General features: G+C 36.0%; 1 protein-coding gene across 1 annotated transcript in view; it reads left to right on the top strand.

The window, feature by feature from the left end:
• The first annotated feature begins 1,462 nt into the window (after positions 1-1,462).
• RLIM (ring finger protein, LIM domain interacting) overlaps positions 1,463-7,026 on the top strand; it is a 21,278-nt gene continuing 15,714 nt past the window's right edge. The window contains exon 1 of the mRNA XM_077765186.1: positions 1,463-1,526. The gene's annotated coding sequence lies outside the window, so the exon portion shown is untranslated. The remainder of the gene's footprint in view (positions 1,527-7,026) is intronic.

Below are 7,026 nucleotides of genomic sequence, written 5' to 3'. Positions count from 1 at the left end.
ACCAAGGAAGAGAAGCCTTGGGAAACCTCTTGAGAAATGGATGGAGCGCGAGAGGAAGACAGCGGAGCTGCGGCCGGCTGCCGTGGTCTCTCAAAATGGCCTGTGTGTCGTGTAGTGGCGGACGCTCAGCGCCGCCTCCGGNCCTTTAGATTTTTCAGGATTTGCAAAATCCCATTTTGAGCCCTTCTGCTGGGCACTATCAATTAGGCGCCCCCTGGGGCCAGGATGACATCTTCCCTGAGGATCTGGGGCAACTGGTTTACTCCCTTACTCGACTAACACTGGCATATCCTTTGCCAGATATCACTGCAAGGATCCCCCGAAAAGGCAGAGAAAAGCCGTTGCTTGTTTGTTGTTTTTCCCTGGGTAAGGGTGGGAATTGGGCCAAATGATTTTTCAACTTAATTTCCGTTCAGTCCGGCAACAACCCAACCCCTCCCCCCTCAAAAAGAAAAGCCTAAGGGTCTCGGCTTCTGCGGGCGGTACCTGCCACGTACGCCATAGCTTTAGTAACTAGTATTAACCGGTTGGGCTTCTGCTTCCTGAATACTCAGTCCCTTTTTCCCTTATGCTGATTAATTTCAAGATGGAGGAGACAGCCACGTTCCTTCCCTAGACAGTTTCCCCATACTTATTCCACAGGTTAGTCCGGTAATCTGAGGCCTAGCAATCTTGTTATTTAGGTCATTCTTTTCGTTTGGGGGCAAGAGGAAGCATTTATATCAGGTTGTCATCCACCATTTGCAAGGTCCCACAGTAATTTTTTTGCTGCAAATAAGGAGCCCGCGTTTCCTGAATCAGAATTAACCGCAGTCGCTTAGGATGATTGAAGGGAGGATGAAATAATACTAGTCGTTTCTACTACTAGAATCATTTACTTGATTCTTCGTGATTAAAGACAAAATTACTCCTATCACCCCATCAAGTACATCATGTCCGTCCTGGATGACTTGAGACCAGACAGCACAATTACAGCCCCCCCCCGCCAAAATCAGTTTTCTAAATTATAAAAATAAGTACCCAGGAAGACCAATCCAAATACTTTTTAAACTGATTTTAGGAGACTGTTACACTGAAAAATATTTAATTTTTTAGCCTAAATGTCCTGATGATCTTTCATACTTTAGTTCCTGCCATTCCTCCTGTAATGTGCAAATAAGTACTTGAAAGTAACCATCAGAATCTGAAAATATTACTGGTCTCATCAGGAAAGGCCTATTTTAAGCAAGCTTATATTAAAAGTTAGATTGACTTTCAGCCTTTAAGTGAAATCTAACACAAGATTACTGGTTTCCTCTGACCTTCTCAATCTCCCCAAATGTCCTAATAGTAATACTAAATTAGGTTGGGTTATGGGGTGTGTAACTTAAAATATATAGGATGTGTTTTTTTAGGATGTGTCTATTTCAAAGAAAATGTCTATCTTATGAAAGGAAGAATAATGGATTCTTTTTTTTTCTAGAGCAGAGAGTGAAGAAAACTAAAATCCAGTTTATTGTATTACAATACTATGTCATAACAGTCAGGTAATTTATTTTTTGTTGCGTCTCCTGCTGATTTATGTGTAGAATGCATGTTTAAAAATATTTATTCTGTTTTGCAGGCCCTGTAATTGGATGGGCTCATTTGATATATGTTTATTGGTGCTGGGCATTCCTCATGATGGAAATGGGTGTTTTTCATTGAGAATTCAAAGGGTAGTGTGTCTGAGTAGCTAGAGCTCACTAGTATGTTGTCTGTGAATTTTCTTCCTTTGAAGTAATGTCTGAAGTTTACCAATACCTGTATAGAACAGAAAGAACAAAGTAGAAATTTGCTGCCTTAAATCATTGTTGGAATGGGATGGATCTAAATGAATAGTGTTTCAATGTTCATTGAATAACTAAATGAAAAATCAGTTGAGTATCTTACAGGAATATGATCTTACATTTTTTGGTTTGGTGTTCAACTTTTTTTTCCTTCAAGATCCAAAAAGTCATAATTGATATATGATACTCTGATATTAACTCCTTTCATTATCATCATTGTTAAGGTAACTACGTAATTTATTGCCTTAGCCAGGTTGCTTTTAAGAGCAAAAGGGACATTATTAATAATTATTCCTGGACAACAGGTGCAGTCCTGGATTGCCTTAGGGAAACTGGGATGGAGTTAGCCTAAATTCATAACTAATTTGTATTGAATGCTTATGTGCTGTGTCCTGTGCTGTGTCCTGTGCTTTTACATGCATGACTTTGTAATCCTCATAGTAAAGCCTCATGAGGATATTAACTATTTTACAGAGGTAATCAAGATTCAAAAGAGGTTAAGCAATTCCTCCTCAATTAAATAGCTAATAAATGGTGCAGACCCCATTTTAACCCAGGTCTCTCTGAACCTGAAGTCACTAAACTTTTATGCCTATAGACTTGATTGCTCTCTAATTAGATTGGAGATGGAAAAAAAATGAAAGGTTTTAATGAAAGAAATCTATAGGTTATGTCGTATTAAAAACTTTTATTCCCACTTAAAGGGAATCTGCTTTGTGAAGCTGGTGAGACTTTTACCAATTACCTCCTCCCCTTTTTTATGTCCTGGTTCCTGTTTCAGCTATCATTGCTTGTGATATAATTTGAAAACGATTTAAAATCAGAAATTGTTTTAAGAAATAGCTTAATGAAATGATACCTAGAAATGTTAGGCTGGTTGGATATATTCTTTCAGGTTAGTGAAGATGTTATGAGGCCTTAATACAGTAGATCAAATGGGACATCTACATCTTTGGAATTATTATGTATATATTACTTTTTCCATAGACTGAGTAGATTGTGAAATAGAGCAAATCACTCACCAGCCTCTTGTCCCTTGATTTACTATAGGGCGGATAACAAATTAGAAAGCGAAAAGTCCTCTCTCAAATCCAGACCAATGAGGTGCTAGAATTTTGGGCCACTGTGTAGGACATGTTGTTCTTCTGTAAGTTTACTTCCTTAACACCTCTGTATAACACAAAGATTTCCAAAACCTTATGGCCCATTGACTTCAAAAAAATATCAGTTTATATAATCCCTTGACATTTTGATAACCAGTGTAAGAAGGCAATAATGCTTGTGTCTATTTTTTCCTTCATTATTTTTTCCCAACCTTGAAAATGGAAATTTCCTAGATAATCAAAGTTTATTTTTTCCTGTCATCAATTGAGATTTTTTAAAATATGAAAATATTGGTAATTTTGAACAATTCAGGAAAATATTTATGAACTTGTTTTCTTTCTGAAATATATAGTTAATCTTTTTGTTGTATATTTTCTGACCCAAGATTTTAGTTGCATTAGTGCCTACATATGTGTGAGATAAATACCTATAGACAGTTTGTGGTGTGTATATCGATTTGTGCACCTTTTGCAATGATTTCATGACTTGAGGTTGGGCTGCCATTGTAACATTTGCATGGTGATGAACATGATACTTTATGGGGGGGGAGATATTTGTGTCTAATGTTTTTAACTTTATTAATGAAAAATAGTCTCTTTCCTCTCACTTTCCACTTAATTAAAAGCTGTAGGGAGAAAGAAGTTATTAACTCTTAATTACAGTTTTCATTTTCTTATCGGCCAAAGTTCCCATTAGTATCAGTTACATCTAAGGTGACTGACTATATTAATTTATCCAAGCTGGAACAGTTTTGAAAGTGAAAGAAGTCCATATTAATAATTACTATGGGATAAGAGGTATAGATTGCTACTTTTCTGGATAAACTGGGGATATGTGGTCACTATGGTCATTGTTTCTATTGCAGAACACTTGTTCAGGAAGAACATTTTTCAGCATGTTTGGTTTTATAACACAAAAATTGTTTTCCTCAGTCATTTGTGTACATAATATTTTCTTTTTTGGTCAAAGGATTTTAATTTTAAAAACTTGCTTCACCTTTTAAAAAGTTAGATGGAAAACTCATGTTCTTAAAGATAGTATCTTAAATGGGGCGCCTGGGTGGCTTAGTCGGTTAAGCTTCCGACTTTCGCTTAGGTCATGATTTCGCGGTTCGTGGGTTCGAGCCCCGCGTCGGGCTGTGTGCTGACTGCCAGCTCAGAGCCTGGAGCCTGTTTCAGTCTGGGACTCCCTCTCTCTCTGACCCTCCCCTGCTCACGCTGTCTCACTCTCTCTCCTAGAAATAAATTAAAAAAAAAATAGTATCTTAAAGGTAGTTCTTAAAGATAGTTATCAATTAACACCAAAATTGTCAGTAATCAATGATTTTACATTACATTTTTTAAGAACACATGCACATTTTGAGTTTCTGAGTCATTTTTTGACTTGTTGGGGATAATGAGAAGGCGGAATTGAGTTTGCGTGGATAAGACGAAATTCTAATTTAGTGACATAGCTCAATAAAAATGTGGAGTGGGTAATTGAAGATTAATTTACTATCTAAAGTACTTGAGTGAATAGAAATGTCATCATAATGGTTTATTTTTTTTAACTAGCTTGTTCCTGTGAACTGGCAGCATTTGGTTTGATCTCAGTCCTCTGATTTGTTGATGTTCTTGTTAATACTCTTTCAATTTAACTGTTTTAGAGGGTTGTAATAGAACTGTTTGGGAGCTGCATGTCAGTAGACTTCTTGCCAAGAGATTTAGGGACACTTCTGAATCCTTTTTCTTTCTACTGTCCTTTTCAAGTGATAAAGCTAGAAGAATATAAATGAGGCTAAAGTAACATTGCCATGCAGATAGTATTTTATAATCTTATACTGATATAATAGTATCAACAGTGGTAGAGACCTTGGTAGCATCCTCTGATAGGCCAGTGTTGGAAATAATCAACAAATTGTGTGGATGATGACAGGTATGCATTTGGTAAAGGCAGTGAAGCATCAATCCTGTCATTTTTTAAAAGAGGAGTGCTTTATATTTCTGTTGAAAAAGGTAAGATAGTCACAAAAAGGAGCTAGAAGTGCCTGAGTGAAATGGTAGGGAGAAAAGCACAGTGTTTTAGGCTGATAGCCTGGTTACTCATGTTGTTTCTTAAGCTTTATTTTTTTGACTTACTACTGTAATGTGACCTGGGTTATGTTTTATTCATAGTCACAGATTCACAGTACTAGAAGGTACCTTATGGATGGTTTTAATCCAGTGCCCTTAATATTGATGAAGATCCTGAGGCACAAGAATTTAAGTGAATTGGCCAAATTTACATAGCTGGTTAATATTGTAGCCCAAACTAGAACCCACTATCTCCTACTTTCTCCTTTTCACAGAACTGAATTCCACCCTTCCACTGATAGAATAAAAAAGCTGTCTGATTGTTAATCGTCTTTTGTCTGTTACAAATGCTATAAAACTTTAATTAAACATTCTGTATATGTAGAATTCCCAACACTTTTGGTGACTATATATACAATAGTACTTTATATCCTGACCTCAATTTCAGTGGTTCTTTGTGATTTGACTTTAAAAAAAAAAAAACTGCATTAAGTATTTTTTATTTTGGTGATGGTATTATTGAACTATTTATTGACAAGGATTGCATATCATTAATTTTCATTTATTCTCTGAGGTTCTTAATGAAGCTCTGTTGCCAACAGAATGATACTTGTTCTTTTTCAGTATGACACATTTTTATGTTGTTACTATGATTTTTTTAATTGGCATATTCTCATAGAACACTATTGAGTCTGGAGCTTATATGAACACAAAAGATGAAAATGCTCAAGATGCTCTGGTAGTTAGTTGATATAAGGATACTTTGATTACTCCCTCCCACTGTACCTTTTTGTTTTTAAGAAGAGATTACATCTTCCAGATTAATAGATGTGGCTTGTTTTTAAATTGATATTCACACAAGCATTTGAATTTCAGAATTCAGTTTTGTAAAATCTTTTGTTTAACAGTATATTTTTGGTGCCTTAAGTCCCCTTCATTGGGTATTCTGATGCAGTATGTCTGTTGAGTATAACGTGTGTACTTAGTACCAGGAGTGACTCATTCATACAAACAGTATGTTTTAAGTTACTTTTTACCCTAACATAACAAAATTACATTTTTTAAAGATTGAAGAACAGAGATTAGGATAATCAAATGAAAAACTTAACAGTGGTCAGAAAGATAGTGATCTGCACTACTTGTATTAATATACAAGAAATGGAGATCACTAAGTGCTTTAAAATTCTCAAGGTGAATAAAATGTCTTAAATTCCCTAATTACAGAATAAACCTCAGTTTTGGTTTTCTTGCTAGCTATTCCTTCCTGGAATTGAATTTACCTGATACAGTCAAACATTAATTGACCAAACGAGTAGTGTTTTAAATGACTAGGCAAAATTTCTAATTTGGCTGCTCATTTCCAGGAATGGATTTCGATATATTGGCACACAATACTCTGAAAGAAATGAGGTTAATAAAATATGCTATTTTTTTGTTTTTAAAACAAAAATACTAAAAGTTGACTTATTTAGAAATAAGTCCTACTTGGTTCATACTGCTTATAAAAGGTGCTTTGTTGCTTTGCAGGTTTTCATACCAAGAGTGAACATGGTATAAAAAGCTCACAGTGAGGCTGAATACTTTAGGCATGCCTGTTGGGATTGAAGGAATGTGTTTTGTTATGTATTTTTTTATTTTTTTTAAAAATTTTAAAGTTGTTTTTTTTTTTAAACCCTGAGAGAGAGAGACAGCGTGAGCAGGGGAGGGTCAGAGAGAGAGGGAGACACACAATCCGAAACAGGCTCCAGGCTCTGATCTAGCTAGCTGTCAGCATGGAGCCTGACGCAGGACTCGAACCCACAAACCGTGAGATCATGACCTGAGCCGAAGTCAGACGCTTAACTGACTGAGCCACCCAGGCACCCCTGAAGGAAGGTGTTTTAAAGTGTATAGTTTTGCAATATTATTGGGATTCAGTTGATGTAGTGAAAACTTGACTGGTTTGGAATTAGGAGACCTGGATTTAATTACTGGCTCCTTCCACTTTTCCACATGGCATTTGGTAAATCACTTTCTCACTCTATGCTTGATATCTGTAAAATAAAGGTGATTATTGCTACTTC

The sequence above is a fragment of the Crocuta crocuta genome, unplaced genomic scaffold, assembly GCF_008692635.1.
Source record: "Crocuta crocuta isolate KB4526 unplaced genomic scaffold, BGI_CrCroc_1.0 scaffold594, whole genome shotgun sequence".
Classification (NCBI taxonomy): domain Eukaryota; kingdom Metazoa; phylum Chordata; class Mammalia; order Carnivora; family Hyaenidae; genus Crocuta; species Crocuta crocuta.
This window is presented reverse-complemented; position numbering and strand designations above follow the sequence as displayed.